Below are 18,597 nucleotides of genomic sequence, written 5' to 3'. Positions count from 1 at the left end.
CGCATGCCACACGCCTAAATGAGTGCAACCACGCCCAAATATGCAAAGAATTATTGCATAAATAATATGCAAAAATTGTTGCAATACAATATGTGATGTTGTCTGACACAACAATTTGGTTCATAAGTGATACCACAGATGAAAATTAATAAAATTTTACTTTGTTGATATTCTTTAGCAAGTATAGTGCTCTACTTATCACAGGTTGAATCTAGGTAATTGGCTAGCTAGTATCTTGCAGTGTAGCCTACACAGCATATACCTACTGATGCTAAAATGGCAAGAAAAGAGACCCACGATTAGAAGCGCGAATTAGAACACTTCTACTTGCTTATGTAACATAGTTTACTTAACATCCTTTTCATGCGACTGCTGCCTTCAATAAAGGTTTGTTTGCAGAAATTTGTTCTTTAAACTCTAAGCAGTTAAAAGGTATGTTAAAGAATTCACAATTTACTTTTAACAGAATAAACAGCTAAACGGTTTCGCACTTTCGCTCATCTGTCCATATGTTACCTATAACACTGAAAATTCTCTCAACATTGGCATTAGATACAGGGATAGACATTGCATACTGGACAAATTTTAACAATTTAGGTGCAGTTTCTTTCTGAAAGAAGTTAGTCCACTTTTCCAGCGATAATCTTAACTTATTAGCCACATCACACATGATTGAGTAGCTTGCCTACACAGTCTATACACAAACAGTTAAATGGCCAAACTTCTAGGCTGTGAGTTGCTCAGGCTAGTGGTTTTCAGTTTGTCAGCTACCTAGGCTGTACACTTGTACAGTACAGTGTACACTTTCCACTGTTGGACTTCGTGCTGGCCAAGCCTGGCTTTGGCGAAATTACACCGGGTAGCATATTAGGGGTTTTTCCTCAAAGCACCAGACTCATGTGCTTTTACTCTCTAAGCAGCAGAAGTGGATAGTCACTGGTTAATCCATAGCTATTGGCTAAAATATATTGACAGAATTGTAGACAAAAATTAATTGTCAAAATAGTGAACATGTTCACTATCACTATTAGCAAAATAGTTTACAGTGAACATTTTCTTAAAATAGTGATTTGTTCACTAAAATAGTGAACATCTGGCAACTCAGTACAGTACTAGAAATGAAAGCCCTAATTTTACAAAGCTATGGAGAATCGTAAATTGTATGTTATGGAAATCTAATCTTGCCTTATTTTTTGTAATTTCGTGTAAACTTTGATTTTCAACAGCTGTTTCCTTTATTTTGTTGCGGATTTAGATGTCTTGTTGATGTTGAAGTCGAAGCTGGTAATCCAACAAGCTTTTTTCCTAGTTGGATCTAAAATTTTCTTCTCTTTCATGCATGCATGCTTCAATGTTGTGCTGCTATTTTTGCCTTGCAGTTGATGCAATATCACAAAAGCATTGACAGCAGTGACATCGATCATATTGAAAAATAAAGCTATCGGCTATCTTCTCATCATTCTTTTGAAAGTGTATTTCCTAAAAATTCTGTCAATAGTGTCGACTCCTCTTTTAGTGCTGTTGTAACACAAGATTACTTCGAATGCAGCAGGATTGGGGTCCGTTGGACCCCACGGTAGAAGATGCTATTATTTTTTTCTATGCTACTAACTTTTGTTTGAGATCAATAATTATTATATTGTCCTAAAGATCAAGCAAAGCTGTGAAAAGTCAAGGTATATCAATATTGCATCTGTTATATGTCCTGAGAAATCGCAGAGCGAAGTCAGGGAAGCGAAGTTTATTTTGGGGTCCATTGGATCCCACGGTAGACGGAGGGTTAAATGTGCGCCCTTTTTAACAATCTAAGTTGAAAATTGCATACAAGTCTTTTATGAACAAATCACGAAAAAAATAAATGTGTTATTGCCATTTTATTACAGTAAGTTCAAAGGCAGTCACGTGAGATTGTTTCGCCGTGGAAGTTTTGTTCTGTCTGCGGAGCTAATCATTTTGATAGAATGCTGCGCTTTGTGTCTTATAAATTACACTGGTCAACACAAATTTTTTGGCAGACAAAGTTAGAGTGTTTTTGGGGGTTTTGAAAGGCGCTGATTCCGAATATGGCCTTAGTTTTCCCGAATTGGCTTTAGTTTTAGAGATATCGCATAGGGTCATTTTGACCAAAATCCCATATTTGAGCTTTATGCGCTAGATCAAAAATAAAAGTTTAACAATATTAGATGTTTCAGAAATGCAATTTAATGGTCAATTGTGAACAATAATAACAGTTTTAAGTTTAAATACAGCAATATTACGACATTTTTAGGGATATTAGATTTGTCATACTTCAAAACTTTATGTTACCGATGTCATATACACAAAATACACAATCATATACAGTAGTGTAAGTACATAAAACACTAAAAAATGTTGCATTAAATCAGTCAATCAACATTGTAGGCTATCATAAAATTTAGATAAAAGGAACCACATTATCTTTTTCATTGTAAATTGAAAACATTGGTATGAAATACAATAAGATTAAAACTACTACGGTAATTTGCGACGACAAAATGTTCGTCTCTTGTAACATTTTCGCTTGTGACAAACTTTTGGACAGTTTCTCAACAGGTTCCAGCAATAGTCTGCCATCATGTGCTCATTCCATCTGCCCTGATATCTTTCTTCCATTGTCTTGATGTCTTGGTGGAACCTTTCCCCCTTCTCCTCACTGTAATCACCAAGATTGTCAGGAAATCTATCAAGGTGGGTGAACAGGAAGTGAACTTTAATGTTCATGTTAGCTCCACGTTTTCCGAATGCAACTAACATCTTCCGAACTAATTCTCTGTAATTAGGTGCTTTGTGATTCCCCAAGAAGTATTGAACTACATCCTTGAAGGAGTTCCATGCAGTGAGTTCATTGCTCTTCATGTGACTGGTGAAATCCGAATCTTTCATCAACTTTCGAATCTGAGGTCCATCAAAGACACCACCTTTAAGCTTTTCATCGGAGAGTCCTGGAAATTGACTGCAAATGTACTTGAAGCAATTCCCCTCCAATGCTTTGACGAACTGCTTCATTAACCCTAATTTAATGTGCAGAGGAGGAAATAGGCCTACAATTCTATCCCTGGGAACAAAAAGTTCATTGATTGCATTGGCTATTCCAACTTGAAGACTAGTGCGTTCTGGCCAGTTTTTCTTGCCCCAGTGCTGGGTTCTCGCCCTGCTGTACCACAAACACAGGAAGCAAGGATACTTGGTAGGCTATACCCAGCCAGCAAGCCTATATGGGCCCCACATGGGGACCCATATGGGCTGATGTACGGGCCCCATGTGAGCTGCCCATATGGGGCCCATACACATTGTGTCCGCGGGCATCACATTGCCCCCATATAGGCTGCCCATATTCATTTATGGGTTTCATGTGGGTTGCTCACACTCAACCCACAAATCTAATATGGGCTGCCCATATGTAACCCATCAATCTAATACAGGCTGCCCATATGTATATCAGGTATATATATAACTGCAGACAGATGCCAAAGTGCTCAAACTGCAAGCAGTGAACTTTGCGCAATGCATAGCAAGGTGCCCCCAGTAAAATGCTCAATCGGCGTAAGCCAAGAGCGTCAACAGACAGTGACTACCGTTTAGTAATTTATAGGTGTTAAACTGTTTTATTTGCATCAACAGCGCACGGGTACAAATAATTGACACGGCGAGAGAGCACAAACAAACATAGCCAGGTCGAAGACTTTCAGAAACCGGCCTGCCACACCCCGCGGCGGCGGGGAGCGGCGTGATTTATGGAGTGACGATGCACCCGGAGGGTTAAGTCCACCAGCTTAGGTCGCGAGGGCCAGGCTGGGGAGTCGAGGTACCTGTGGAGGGAGAGTGTGGATCGAAAAACTATATGGCCCGTCCGCAAATTTAGAATGGCGGAGCGGGCCAGGGAGACAGGCTCTTTCTGCATAGCCCAGAAAGAAGCCCTGCGACGAACCGGGCGACCCGTCGTGTGTGGACGCTGGAACCGGCAGTAATTGACCGCCGGGCAGCGCCCACGTCTCCTTCACGCGTCCTCGCGCAGGTACTTTGACTCTTATACTCGGTCTGCCAGTAGGCAGAGCGGATAAAATTGGGGTCCCCCACGAGGAAGAGAGTCGAACCATTTAAGGATAATTTGGCTCTCGTGGCAGACGAATATTCAATAAAAATGTGGAGCAGAGGCTCGATGAATCAATATACTGTAATCAAAAAAAAAAATATATATATATAGGTGGGAGTGTAATTAATACTCACTGGAGAAGAGTAAGCTTTCATTCGGCGAGCACGGATGTGCACTGGCCAGACGTTGAGGCAGGTTCGCCCAGCTGGGTCGGGGAGGCTAGCGATCGAAACCAGAGGCACTGATAGGCTGCATTACCGGTAAAAATAGAAAATTGGGGTAGAAGTTTTGAGGCTGCATCGAGTTGATCAGGGGATCGTGTTGATCAATGCATTGAAAGCGGAGCGATGTTGATCCGAGCGGGCAAGAACAGCGTTACAAGGCGAAAGCAGCGTATGACAGTTCGAAACAATTGATTGATTAGTACATAGAGAATCTAGTGAGGATTGAAATGAAGATGATGAACTGTTTTATTTTGGTCAACGACGCACGAGTACAAAATAATTGACACGGCGAGAAGAACACAATAAACATAGCCAGGTCAGAGACTTTAAAGAACCGGCCTGCCACGCCCCGTGGAGGCGGGGAGCGGCGTGATTATGGGGTGGCGATGCACCCGGAAGGGAAGTCCACCAGCTTAGGTCGCGGGGGCCAGGCTGGGGAGTCTAGGTACCTGTGGAAGGAAAGTGTGGATCGAGATTTTTGTGCGACTCGTCCGCAAAAGTTAGAATGGCGGAACGGGCCAGGGAGACGGGATTTGCTTTCTGCAAACGCAAAAAGGTCAGCTCACGACGGGCCGGGCGACAGAAGTTTTATAAAGCCAGGCAGCGCCCACGTCTCCATCACGTGACCGTAACACAGGTACGTTTGACTCCTATACCCGGTCTGCCCGTAGGCAGAGCGGATAAACTTTGGGGTCTCTTTATCCGCCCCGATAGCTCAATTGGTTAGCGCGTCACTTCTGGAACGAAGAAGCTTCAAGATCAAGCGGCGCTGGTTCGACTCTCGGGGTGTGCGCTTGAGCAACGCATGTTAAGGACTGCTCTCCATTCAGCGGCATCTAATGGATGGAATAGTTCCCCGGCAACAAGACTTCAACAATCGGAAACTTCACTCTGTCAATCTCGGTGACCGGGCCTGCGTCAGTGATTCAAAGCCTCTACAAGTATGCGAAACTGCCAGGATTAAGCTCTGCAAGAAGCTTTCCCAGTCCGAGGATAAAGATTCAATCAATCAATCAATCAATCCCACGAGGAAGAGAAGCTTAGCTACAAGGACGATTTGAATACTCGTGGGAGACGAAAATTATATAAAATCTGGAGCAAAGGCTCAATTAATTGGTGTAAAAAAAAGATGGTAAGTGGGAATATATTGTATGCTTTACCTACCGAAAAAGTGTTGACGTTGAACCAACGAGCACGGGTGTGCACTGGCCAGACGTTGAGGCAGGTTCGCCCAGATGGGTCGGGGGGACTAGCGATCGAAGCGTAGATATGACTAGGCTACGTTACCAGGAAAAATATAGAATAGTGGGATGAAACTTTGGAGGTTGCATCGAGTTGATCGGGAAATCATGATTATCGATGAGTTAAAAGCAACGCAAGGTTGATCCGAGCGGGAAAGAGCAGCATATCGGGAGAAGGTAGTGTGTGATAATCTAAAATATTGAAATTAGAAAATACAGATCCAGTGTTGTTAATGATATTACGTCATTGATGATGATATGAGTCCATTCACGATATGCAATATATACTTAATTCATATATTGCTATTTTATTTTATTGATGATGATTGTATTCTTCATTGAGCTGCAGCATGCTGATGAAACGACAATTGTTTACAGGTAAATTGATAATGAAACAATGGATTTAACATACTATGACGTCACACAATTACTGGCGGGTTTTGAGGTTTGCTGTCTTGCGCGCTCGGATGCTTACTGCATAGCTTCTGCTGTTGGGGAATTGAGCTTCTGATCGCTGGAATCGTCTTTTCTATGACGTAGCCCCTCCACGAGTGAGCCCGGCGTTCCAAGCTTTCCAGACACGGAGGGAACCTTCGATTGAGAGGGAGGCCACTTTTCTAGCCACCTCTGCTACCCCACGAGCAGGAACACCCAAGGCCGCCAAAGCCCGAGAGCTCAACGGAGCATAGCTCCCGAGGGAGCCTACGACGAACGGAAGTGACAGGACGTCCCTGCAAGGGCGCTTCCTGTCTTCCAATATGTTTACACATAACTCGCCGTACTTGTCGTGTTTCCTGTCGGCGGCTTTTCGAAGGGAATCCGCGCCGTAGTCGAACGGGCAAGTGACGTCACATACAACCGTGACACCGTCAGGGCGTTGCAGGACAATGTCAGGGCGCAGATCAGCACCGCCCGCTTCCACGTGTTGTGGAACCGTACTATCTATGGTAAGCAAGGGTTGCCATTCGGCAGGTACATGCTTCACGATCTCCCACAATACTGAATTGTGTCGTTCGGTGACAACAGGCATCACGGTAGGGCAGTGGTTCAATATATGAGGGAGAGTCTCTTCCGCTTTCCCACACGCGCGACATATGGCAGGTTTATATGGGTGGCCATGGCTTGGTTTTGATTTCAAGGGAAGTAGGTTTAGGCGGGCTTTATAAGCAAATGCACGGTTCGCGTGATCCAGGAGCTCCGGGCGCCGAGTCCAAGAATTCGAAAATCCGGACAGACAGTGGACACTGACCGTCTTGCCTTGGTCAGGTTTGGATTCCCACTGTCTCCTCCACCACAAGTCATTGTGTTGGTGGAGGGTCGGAACCACTTTTTTTCTTATGGGAGGGGTGATTTTGGAGCTCCCCGCGGTCAACTCGAGACCGCCATCCGGGCGTGCGGACCAACGTACATTTAGACGACGGGTAGCCGCCGGGACGCGGCCCCACAAGCTTTCGCCTGTTGGGCACGGTCGAGAACGGGCACCTTCAGGTGGGGGGTCCTTATTCAAGTAACTGGCTAGCTGGCACGGGGTAGGATCTGGAGTGCCGAACCTCAGACTGGCACAACGCCTAAGCTGCCCGAAAGCGATGGCAGAGACACGGTCGTCAGGAGACGTCAGCATCTTGAAGGCCTGGGCTATCGAAAGCGTGTCGCTTTCGCGACACAGATTCAACACACCAAAGCCCCCCAATGCAGGCTTACAGTAAAAGAAAGCGCTGCACGCCCACCTGGGAAGACGCCACGCCACCTTCAAACACTGCAATACCAATCGATCGAGCTTCAGAAGCTCATACTGTCTGAAGCGCCGCACTCGCAGATGGTATGACGCGGACGGAAGAATGATAGAATTAAGTGCCAGAAGTTTCTGGCTTGGAGTAAGGAAAGATTTCATTAAAGAGGAAATGTGTTTCTCCAGGGTGGAGATGAAAGGTTGGGTAAGGGACGCATCCGAGGCGTAACCGGTTCGAGCGCCAAGATATTTGTACGTTTCGCCTTTGGGGATGACTCGGATTTCCTCCCCGGCTAGGGAGAAAGGTTCCGGGTCGACCCGCAGACGAGACGCCGACGCCTTCCTATAGGATAAGGTGCCACACTTGCGTGGGTTGAACCGTAGCCCGGACCAGGAAGAGAAGGGATCAGTAGTAGATAAGAGGGAGATCATCTGCTCGCGATCGGAAGAAACGAGACAGATGTCGTCCGCATATGCCATACAACGTACTTTGACGTCTTCTTTAGCAGGAAGGTTGTAGCCGCAATCCGTTTTGTCACGGACGCCCCTGAGGAGCACCTCGATGACCCAATTGAATAGCAGCCCAGACAACGGGCAGCCCTGACGGACTCCCCGCCCCACAGGGATACGGTCGGTTTCACCATTGCCACAGCGGACGGTGCAGGTGTTAGCGACGTATATGTCGGAGATGCACTCAATAAGGTCTGTGGGGGCGTCAAAATGACGCAGGACCTCGGCTATGCATTCGTGCCGGACACTGCCAAAGGCGTTTCGAATGTCCAGAAACGCAACCGACACAGGCCTTTTGCGTGACTGTGCATCCGAGAGGATGGTGTCGAGCATGAACACATGCTCGTAAACGCCCTCCGTGGGCATGAATCCCTTTTGCTCTCGGCTGATAACATTCCCCTCCACCGCCCATCGCTGCAGGCGTCGGGCCAATACGGCGGCGTAAATCTTATATATGTTTCGGCAGATGGAGATGGGCCGCCAGTTGCTGACGTCGTGCAGATCACCCTCAGGGTCTTTGCATATGAGTGTGATCCTGCTGGTTCTCCACTGGTCCGGTACACGACGGTTGATCCGGCAGGTCTCGAAAAGGCTGGCCAAGAGTCCCCCTCTTGGGTCCAGGGTCTTCCAGAAACCGTAGGACAATCCGTCAGAACCAGGGGCGGAACCGACATCAAGCGACTGGAGGACCGCCTCCACCTCCCGGGCCGTAATGGGACCTTCACCGTCATCGATGAGGGAGAGGTTTACATTGCCATACTCGTAACGGTGGGCGTTCATCCACTCAGGCATCTGCGAGCAACTCCCAGCTTTAGGAGCGACCATGTCACGTCGAAATCTCTCCTCAATTTCTTGAGGGGGAATTTCGCAGTGAAGGTCGCAGTTTTTTCCTTCAACGATCCGACGGACCGTTCCCTTCGCATCCCGCGAGAAGGCGGCTCGCAACTCCACTCCCCTACGATATCGGGCTCCGTTCCCGCGCGAACCCCCGCCGTCCGACCGAGGAGAACCCCCGTTCGAACGACGGCGAGCCGCGCGAGCCCGGGCGCCACGATTGAAGCGTGGTTTGCGAGGACGTGTCCTCTTGGGCGGCGAAGTGCCAGCGGTCCACTCTTCCAATTCAATGCAGAACTGGTCGAAATTTATGCCACCCGCTAAAGTAAGGTTCACTAAACTGCAAAGAGCCCGCCTGGAGCTCTTCGTCTTACTTTCCCTGACCGGTTCAACAGGGTCTTGGATGGATCGTTGAGTGTTGGGTGTGATGGACATCCCTGGGGTAGTCTGTGGGAGTCCGGGGTCATGCATGGCTTGGTTGCATGCCATGGTGTCGCTTCGGGGTCGAGTCAAGGTTTGGGAAGAGATAGTGGAATGGAATTCATTGTGGGTGGTTTGGGTAGGTGGGGTAAAGGGTCGGGCTTCGGCAGACAGCGTCGAGGTACAGGATTGTATAGGGCAGATGGAAACAGGATTAAAAGATAAGGAGGAGTGAGATTGGTAGTGTTGGAGAGACTTGGAAGAAGAGGTCTGCATGGGCGGCTTGGAAGAGCTGATTGAGTCCCCAGCTTCAGCTCCGGTGGTAGCCGTCCGAGGCAGAGAAGATGGGCGCGAAGCCGGCTTGGATAAACCGAGCGAGTCCACTGCCACGGCTCCGGTGGAGGTCGGCTTGCGTAGAGGTGCATATAGAAAAGGATTCGCACTGACAGTAGGGCCGTAACCGTTCGTGGTTGGGCTATCAGGCGAGGAAGTGGAGGAAGAGGAAAGAGATTTGCTGTTCGACGAGTCGGAAGAGTCCCCACTTTCCGACCCAGGTCCGGCCGAAGACAGGCGAGGAAGAAACAGCACATCTAGATCAGGCAAGCTGTCAGCATCAGCTGGGCTGAGCGAAGTCTTGCCTGAATGGGATAGAACAGTACGGAAAAGTTCTGGTATAAAGTCAGGTGGGGGGGGCAAAGTGGAAGTGCTTTCCAGGTCTTGGCGCCAGAAGACTTGAGAGCGGATGACAGAGGAAGAGGAAGGAAGGGATGACCCCTCGACCGATGCGCCTGCAGTCGAGGGCCGGCGCCTTTCATGCCTAACAACAGAGGCGTAGGAAGGCCCAGGCTTGGTCATCATAGGGGGCCTGGTTTGGCTCTCCGACGGCGTCGGGTCATTGCTCGGCCAGGGAAGGCAGGTTGGCAATTGAAGGCCCTTGGGGCAGGATCGCCAGTGCTCTAAGGCCCCATCCAGCTTGTAAGCTCGAGGGAGAACACGGCAGCACCTGCTACAGGTGATCAGGAACTCGGCGCGCGAACCATGGAATGCTCGCATATGGTCCTGATACGCCTGCACATCTCGGTAAGGTCGAGATGCCCTCCTGCAAGTGGAGAAAGGACAGAGAAGGGGGAATAGATTGGGGAGGGTGAGGCGAATAGGGCAGACGGACTGCAGTCTATTCGACCTCAGATATAGTGGAGCTGATTCGTGGCATGCGACAGGTAAGCCACTGTGTGGTGTCTCCATGTGACATTTTCCTATTTGTGGTACGTAAACACCAAAAATAGTACTACTGGCAACCTTGCCAAAGTGCTCCAACTGCAAGCAGTGAGTTTTGCGCAATGCATAGCAAGGTGCCCCCAGTAATTTTGCTTGTTCAATTTCATTTTGTGTTTGTTTAAAAGATCAATAAAAGTCGTTTGAGACAACTAAAAAATCTCAAAGTCTAGACAAATGCTGATCGAGGTGTATATCATATTAGTATGGGTTGCCCACAAACCTTTGAATCACTGTGTGGGTAGCCCATGGTCTGCCCATAAAAAATGTGGGCAGCCAATGGTCTGCCCATGAAAAATGTGGGCAGTCCATGGTCTGCCCATAAAAAGTGTGGGCAGCCCATGGACTGCCCAGGAAAAATGTGGGTAGCCCATGGTCTGCCCATAAAAAATGTGGGCAGCCCATGTTCTGCCCATAAAAAATGTGGGCAGCCCATGGTCTGCTCATAAACAAAGTGGGAAGCCCATCAATATTTCATGCTTAGCCCATGATCAATAATTTTATGTGGCTAAATTTATTAAAATGCATTTATATGATCACGCATTTGAAGACTGGAAGTTTTATATTCCACCTTGTCATTTAGCAACACATTCTGCAAGAAAGCCCATATTGGGCACATATGGCAACAACACAAAAACCCACATAGAACCCACATGCCCACAAGCCCATTAAAATAGTATATGGGGCCCATATGGGCTTGCTGGCTGGGTATACACTTTGTTGACCAATTAGAAAATTGACCATTTTTATGTCAACACAGATGAGCCACTTATGGGTATTGTAGTCAAGCTTTTCAAGGACAAGTTTGATGGCATCATACTCCTCTTTCATCTTGGTAGAATGTCCAATTGGTACAAGAGCAAAATGTGGGACGGAATGTAGGACTTCACAGTAATTTTTAAATTAGTGTTAGTTACTAATTATTATGTTATATCAAACAAAGTTGATAAGATTTACGTCTTCTTGGTGAGATGTTTAGGGAGTAAATACACTAATTTGGGCTAATCTATGGGTATACTAGGTATCTTCTAAACTAGAGTCAATCTGGCAAAACCAATGTCATATTCGTAATCAGCGACCTTGAAAACCCCAGAAAACACTCTTAGATGTCCTGCCAAAAAAATTTTTTCTCATTTTGTTGACCAGTGTTATAATTATTTTATAATTATTTGGAATTAAAAAGGTTAACAAATAAAAGTTAAATTAAAAATTAGGCTTGGTCTATAATCATAATATGTAAGCCTACATGGAAAAAATGTTTTCATAATCTTTTACGTATAGGCCTACTTAAAATTCATCTCAATAGAGCGCTGTGTTGATGCGACCGGCGGTGACCGACCTATAGATATGGGTATTTTTGTAGGATAACTGTGGATAAAAATAAAACGACCCAAGTCCGGCAGATTTTTTCAAAAACTAATATTATTTAATTTAATTTGTCGCAGACATTTGTTGGCGCGTCGAAGGGTTTTGTGACCGTTGGGTTGTATGGTAACTAAAGATTGAAGAAACTGATAGCGAATCATCCCCAATCCCAACATTGGTGTGTTCTACTACTAATTGAGTTTTTTTTATCCGTTTGATAACTTGTGAATGGACCTCAAAACTTCAGACTGCTATGTGCTAGACAGCGCCAGCACATAGCACGTAAAAATAAATCATACCTAGCCGAATTCATGATCTCAAAATTTCATTAGATCACAACCCATTAGATTTATAAATTCTTATAAAAATGAATAAGTAAGTTCTGGTGCTATACTTCTAAGCTGCTTTTTTTTAATCTTTATCCTCGGACTGGCAAAGCCTTGATTCGTTATTCCTGGTAGTTTCGCATAGCCTACTTGTAGAAGCTCTTGACGCAGGGCCGGTTACCAAGATTAGCAGAGTGAAATTTTCCGATTGTTGAAGTATTGCTGCGGGGGAATTATTCCATTCACTAGATGCCGCTGAATGAAGAGCAGTCCTGAAATGCGTTGCTTAAGCGCCCACACTAAGAGTCGAACTTGCACCGCGTGATCTTGAGCCGGGCGCGTAACCACTGGTCGAGCTATCGGGGCGGACAACACTTAAGCTTCAACTAATCGCTTATTAGCGACTTTACTAAACTTCCAATTGTTGCTGACTGAACGCAAAATGAGCCAGGAGAGGCACGATGCCGCTTTTGCAACGATACAATTTCATTGTTCAACAATGGCTAGGCTACAGTAAAAGAGAGATTCCTTTTCGATCTTTGTATTGAACGCAAATTAAATTTTGAAGAAAGTGTAAGTCACAAATTTTAATTTTTACCAACCGATTTTTGCGCCCCTATCAATGTGGCGCCCATGGCTCGAGCCATGCCTGCCATACACTAGGTACGCTACTGTGCCTAGTGCAGAAGTGTTTGTTGGATCTTTTACTTTTAGGCTATGTAGCCTAATAGGCTATAGTTTATTTTTAGTTTTAATAGAATTTAAAATTGCTTTTGTTATCCCTGGCTTGGTCTTGAGTTTTCTTTCTCTTCGAGACAACGTTCGTAATGATGAATGCTTATTTAAAGTCTCATTGAATGTGTCGATAAATGAATAAATTTGTCATTAATTGAATTATTTTCTGTACACTGGTTGGTAAAATTTTTTTCAAGATCACAGACGAATTCATCAGCAAAAAAGTTTTTCATCTTCCTTACTTTATGTGCATGTTTTTCTTGTTTGGGTTTTATGGAATTTATTACAACTACAATCGGAAAGTGATCAGAAACATCATGTCCAAAGTACAAGGACATGGCATTGAATCTTATTCGTTTGGTCATTTCTGTATACTGTATGTGTATACATGATCAATAAAAGTTGAACCTGTGGGAGTTACACGGGTTGGGTTTTGCACTAATTGACTGCAGCCGGAACTGAGGAGTGCATCAAAGTAATTTTTAACTACTGAATTTTATGTCTCAGCTAGTACATCAATATTGAAATCGCGACACATAATAATCTTTTTTGGAATTATTCAAAATGTCAATGCACTCACTGTTTCACACAATTTGTTTTGAAACTCATTTAACTTATTTTTGGGATGCCTGTAGGCTACTGTATGCTACACCAACTGTGCATTGTCTGCTATTTGATACGGTAATATCCACCCAGAGATCTTCACATTGCTGTAAGTTTAAACGTAAGTTATTAATTTGCTTATACTTTATGGAACTGCTTATGTATACTCTTACACCACCTGCTTGCACTTTAGAATTTGTTTGTTATCAAATTGAATAAAACTAAGTTATAACTTTGCAAACTAATTACAATCGCTTTTTATTTAGCCAGGTTTCAGACATAGCCATAAGGTCTGGTGCTATTTGTATTTCAATAAGGAGTGATTAGCTTATAATTTTTCAAAATTGCCAGCTAGGTTTCTCATATTTAGGCCTACGTGTAAAATGGATAGCTGGTTCCTATTAATATTGTTAGTCAAAGAGGATTTTTTTAAAACAAATTTGTATAATCTGCAGACATTGCAACAAAGAAAGTATGATGACTAACAGATGAATACACAGCCGATGACACTGGACACTAAAGGTTACGCATTGACTTTGCAACGATACCGATTAAGAGAAAAATCACTAACACCTGCATTTATAACCTGTAGTGAGAATAACAACGTTAAGAAATCACTTATGGGTGACGAAATAGGACGGTGGCCAATTAGGTTAGAAAAAAAGGAACAAATAACGAGTCAGGTATGAGTGATGTGAAAAAAAACTGAAAAAACAAACAAACAACAAATCACTGTTATTAGGCTACGGTATGAAATACTCAATTTAGCAAGGACTTTCGAGATTGACCTGACACTGCAAGTAATAATTTCAATTTGAAGTTCGCAATCAATTAGGCTATGTCTTGATTTACCGTACCTTACTTATTTTCGTGAAAACAGTGGAAGCCAAGAGAAACAAATGAATTGATTTAAAATAATACCTGATGATTAAAACTATGCAGCTTGAAAAGAAAATTAGGATTGGCGCGGTTAATGGATGTAGGCCTATTCCTTTTGGCGTAGCCTATAGTATAGCCAGTGGTGGATTTCCAGAAGATTAGCTTCCGGAGCGCTAGTTTTTTACTTTCCAAATGCGCTAGGTGCCGTAGAAGAAATTCAGAAATATGTCTTTATAAGACTTTGAAACAACACACTTGATGTACGGTACCTAAAACGTTGCTAAAGTAATTATCATGGTCTATAGATGGTACAGCGTTGTTCAATGCAAATATTCATATTTTAGTGAAACAATAATACAAAAAATACAAGTTATAGCCTAGACAAAAAAAGAAAAAAATTTGTTTTTAGTTTTTTCCACTTTTGATTTTTCAAGTTATAGCCTACAATTTTTAAAACACTTATCGTATTCAAAATCATAAAACCTCTGGCGACTTCGGGTCTCAATTGCCGGGTTACGTCCATGGCGTAATCAGGATCCAACATACTTCGCTGGTTAAAAATTTCTCAGTGGAAGACGGATCATTCGTATAAAGAGTAAACTTGAAACAGTTACAGTGTGTAGAGAAGCACGGTCAGATGTCAGTATGAGGTTCATTTGTGAAAATCCGCGCTCACACTCACTCGATGAAATTGGAAGGGATTATAGTGACGTTATCAAATTTTGAAGACTCTGGGATCTTCTTTTCGTAGTTATATATTCACGAAGTCCTCTCACAGCAGCTTCGCGTTCATCTAAGCGCAATCTCTTTGCCACTTCAATGATTTCGTTTTCTCCTTGTGTCATTAGCCTACTGTGTCCTCTGGCCAAATAGTTGAATCAAGTATTTTTCAGCTGTTAATAAATGACAAGTCTGTTGAATTTAACAAGCGATCTTGGATGGAATTTCTTAAGGGATTATACAGTTATACACCCTTCTCTGTTGGGTGCATCTCAAATAGTAGCCTACATGCTCTGTTTTACAGTTCAAGGCTTAGGCTATTTCGGATAATTCTTGCGAGTATTCGTACATCAAAGCCAAGTCCAACAAGAAATCCGTGGATGTTATATCTTCGACAAGAGTCCTTGATATTTTGCACGTTCCCGAGAATCTCTTGTGTCGCCAATAGCCCCCTTTTTGAAAAATTCGACAAGTGCTGGGAAATCATTCCAGACGGCACTAACTGTGCGGATACTCGAGGCTACCCAACGTGTGTCCAGTAGGCCTATCCTTCCGATTTTCAACAACTGCACTTCAACAGCCGCTGCACATTCACCCAATTCCCTGCTATTGTTAGGAGAAGCGTGGTAAAGGCTATAGCGTTTGTCCATAAAAGATCGAAATCGATTCAAATTACTGACTAATTTTACGCTTGACGAACCGATAGTTCCAATCTATGGTTGCACAATACCACACCACAATGCCTGGAAATTAAGCACGAAGCCATTTTGCTACACCATTTTTGCAACCTATCATCACAGCCGTGCCATCACATACAACACCAATCAAACAAGAAGATAAAAATGTTGTAGACATGCCATATGATTTTTGGCAGCTCTTCAGGGAATTATAGATGCCATTCGCCGTAAGAATAGCGAGCTCAACAAGACAAATACATTCACAGGTTCGCTTCCGTCAAGACTGGTACGAAGATATTATTATCAGAGTGAATACCCGATTTAACGTGTTCGACTCATTAAGAATTATGGATATACTTTTACTGAACAGGGCAAAGCATAATAAGAGTATAAAATATTTGAGTTTCCGGAACGCCGTTCCGGAGAAGTCGATTTTTTGATCGAGCTTCCGGAGCGGCGCTCCGGACCGCTCCGGCTGAAATCCAGCCCTGAGTATAGCTATGAATCAATTCTGAAAACGAAATGAATCAACAAGAGTAAAGAAAATACTGCAGTAGTACAGTACAGTATAGGCTTACAGTGGTGCAGCTGGAAGGTCAAAATTTCAAAACTATTACGTCATAAAATATGGAAATTAGAAAAATTTGACAAGTCTGTTTTTGACTGAACTGATCACCCCTGTAGCCTATTGTGCAGAACTACAAATTATAAGACAAGATAAAATAAAACAAAAAATGGAGTTGTAACTTTCAACGAGCAGTCCAGATTTAATCTTTTTTCTTTTGAAATTTGTTTTATTTTTAATTAATAAACCTTTTTGGTGCCTAATCCCTAGCCTAATCACCCCAAAGACAAAACAAACAAAAAACAGTAGCTCCGACAACCCGCAAAAACGTGTTGACGTCCCACGTAGAGGGATCGAAAAAGAAAACAGTCATCTAAGTGAAATAGGCTACCCCTGATATTTTAGGCTACAAAATTGACAAAACACGAAAAATAGCGACTCCTTGGAGTCTTACTCGTGTCACCTTACTGCGCCCCCTGCACACCAGAAATGGATAAAATACTGTAGGGGAAAGTAGGGCAAAATGAGGTGGTAGGGCAAAACGAGGTTCTCGTTTTTTAAAAAAAACTACTTACGTCACATAGCGGAAATTTTGGTAGGAAGTAGCCAGCTTGGAATTGAATCAGTTTTTAGTTCATTTTTGTAATTTTAGTGTACAAAGGTGTTTTGTGCAGCAGAATTAAAAAAACGGTTAAATGTCTCCGTGATTTTTTTATACTAAATAATTATTTGTTGCAGTTGTTGCTTTTTCTCATAATACTTTAGGAAGTAGTGATAGCATAAGAAGGAAAATATTTGAATTTCCTTTAACTGCAAGTGTTTTACAGCCAGTTTTTTTTCTGTGTAGTGCAATGGGGCATAATGGGATAGTTACATCATTGCATGAAACTACATGTGAAATGGTTTTCTTCGTTTTTGTTAGCCTACTTCTGGAAGCTATATGCTACAGGACATAGCAGAATTAAACTATTTGTTTATTAATAGATCTTAAATTATAGCTTATCATTCAGGAATATCCTAGCTAATATGTTTGGTACAAAAGAAAAATGGTAAGAACTTATATTCAAAAAACAACACGGCAAAATTGGGATGAAGGCACAATGAAAGCCGCTATAGAGTGCATTGTGAATAAAGAATGTGGATACAAGAAAGCTGCACAGCTATTCGACATCTGATGAAGGGTGGATTTGTTGTTGTTCTTGTGAGCAATGGGCACATTGTTCTTGCGCAGGAGTTCAGGATGACAATAGTCTTATTGTTTACACTTGTGATTTATGCATTGAATAAGAATCGAAATGACAATATCGAAAACGAACAAAACTGATCATAATTGTGGTTCAAATGTTATTTCTGCTATTTTGCATGTTTATTGTTTAATCTTCAACAATAAACTTGTTTCTAGACTGCCAATGCATTAATTGCGGTGCAAATTTCTGATTCACTTCTCTCATCCCATTTTGCCCCGCCCATGGGCAAAATGGGAAAAAAGGCACCTCTGGAATTTATTTGATACTTAAATGAGCATTATCATTTTTGATATTTTTTTGTTTGATTTGTATAGCTTGATGCCCGACCTTTCTGCTAAAACAAAAACTGTTCGTTTTTCTTAAGTCTTTAGAATTTTATGACTGTTTAGGCTTAAGTATGCCATTTTGCCCTACTTTTCCCTAATTGAATTTAATTAATTATACATTTTAATGTAATTGTAGTTGAAACTTTTTGTTGTCGTGTACTGTAATTGTAATTTCAAAACTATTTCAGTCCAAATTACAATTACACATTTACACATGGTAAGTTGCACGCATGATATAAGTTATTATTGTAGGCTATACTGTACCGTATATCATATAGGAACTTTCTGAAACTTACTACTGTCAGTGCTGTGTACATACAATTTTCGTAATCTAATCTTTATCAAATGCAATTTTACTGGTTTTGATAAAATTTATTGTTGAACATAAATATTGAAACTTTGATTTGTGTAATTGAAAAGTGCAATTACTGTAATTACATTTGGAAGTAGTTATGATTTGAAAATTTCAGAATAATGAATAGGTAGGCCTAATTGTAATGCAAGTAAAAATTCTGATGGTGCAATTGTAATACAATTAAACTGAAACTATGTAATTGATCTAATCATCTAACTGTGCTACACACCAAGTTTGAAATTGCAGCGAAACAAGACCACAGATAGGAATAGGTCTTCCACAGTATAGGCCTAGTTCTAACACCAGACTACATAGCAAAATACTGCTGTCAAATTTTTAGCTTAAAGTTAGCTAAAAAACTTGCAAATGCTGAAGATGAAAGAAACTTTTGTGATGGAATGGAGGAAAATCTCACGATGGAAGATGAAAAAACGTTTTGTGTTCCATCCAAG

Source organism: Aplidium turbinatum, chromosome 6, assembly GCF_918807975.1.
Source record: "Aplidium turbinatum chromosome 6, kaAplTurb1.1, whole genome shotgun sequence".
NCBI lineage: Eukaryota > Metazoa > Chordata > Ascidiacea > Aplousobranchia > Polyclinidae > Aplidium > Aplidium turbinatum.
The sequence above is the reverse complement of the archived record's forward strand: the minus strand, read 5'-3'. Positions refer to the sequence as shown.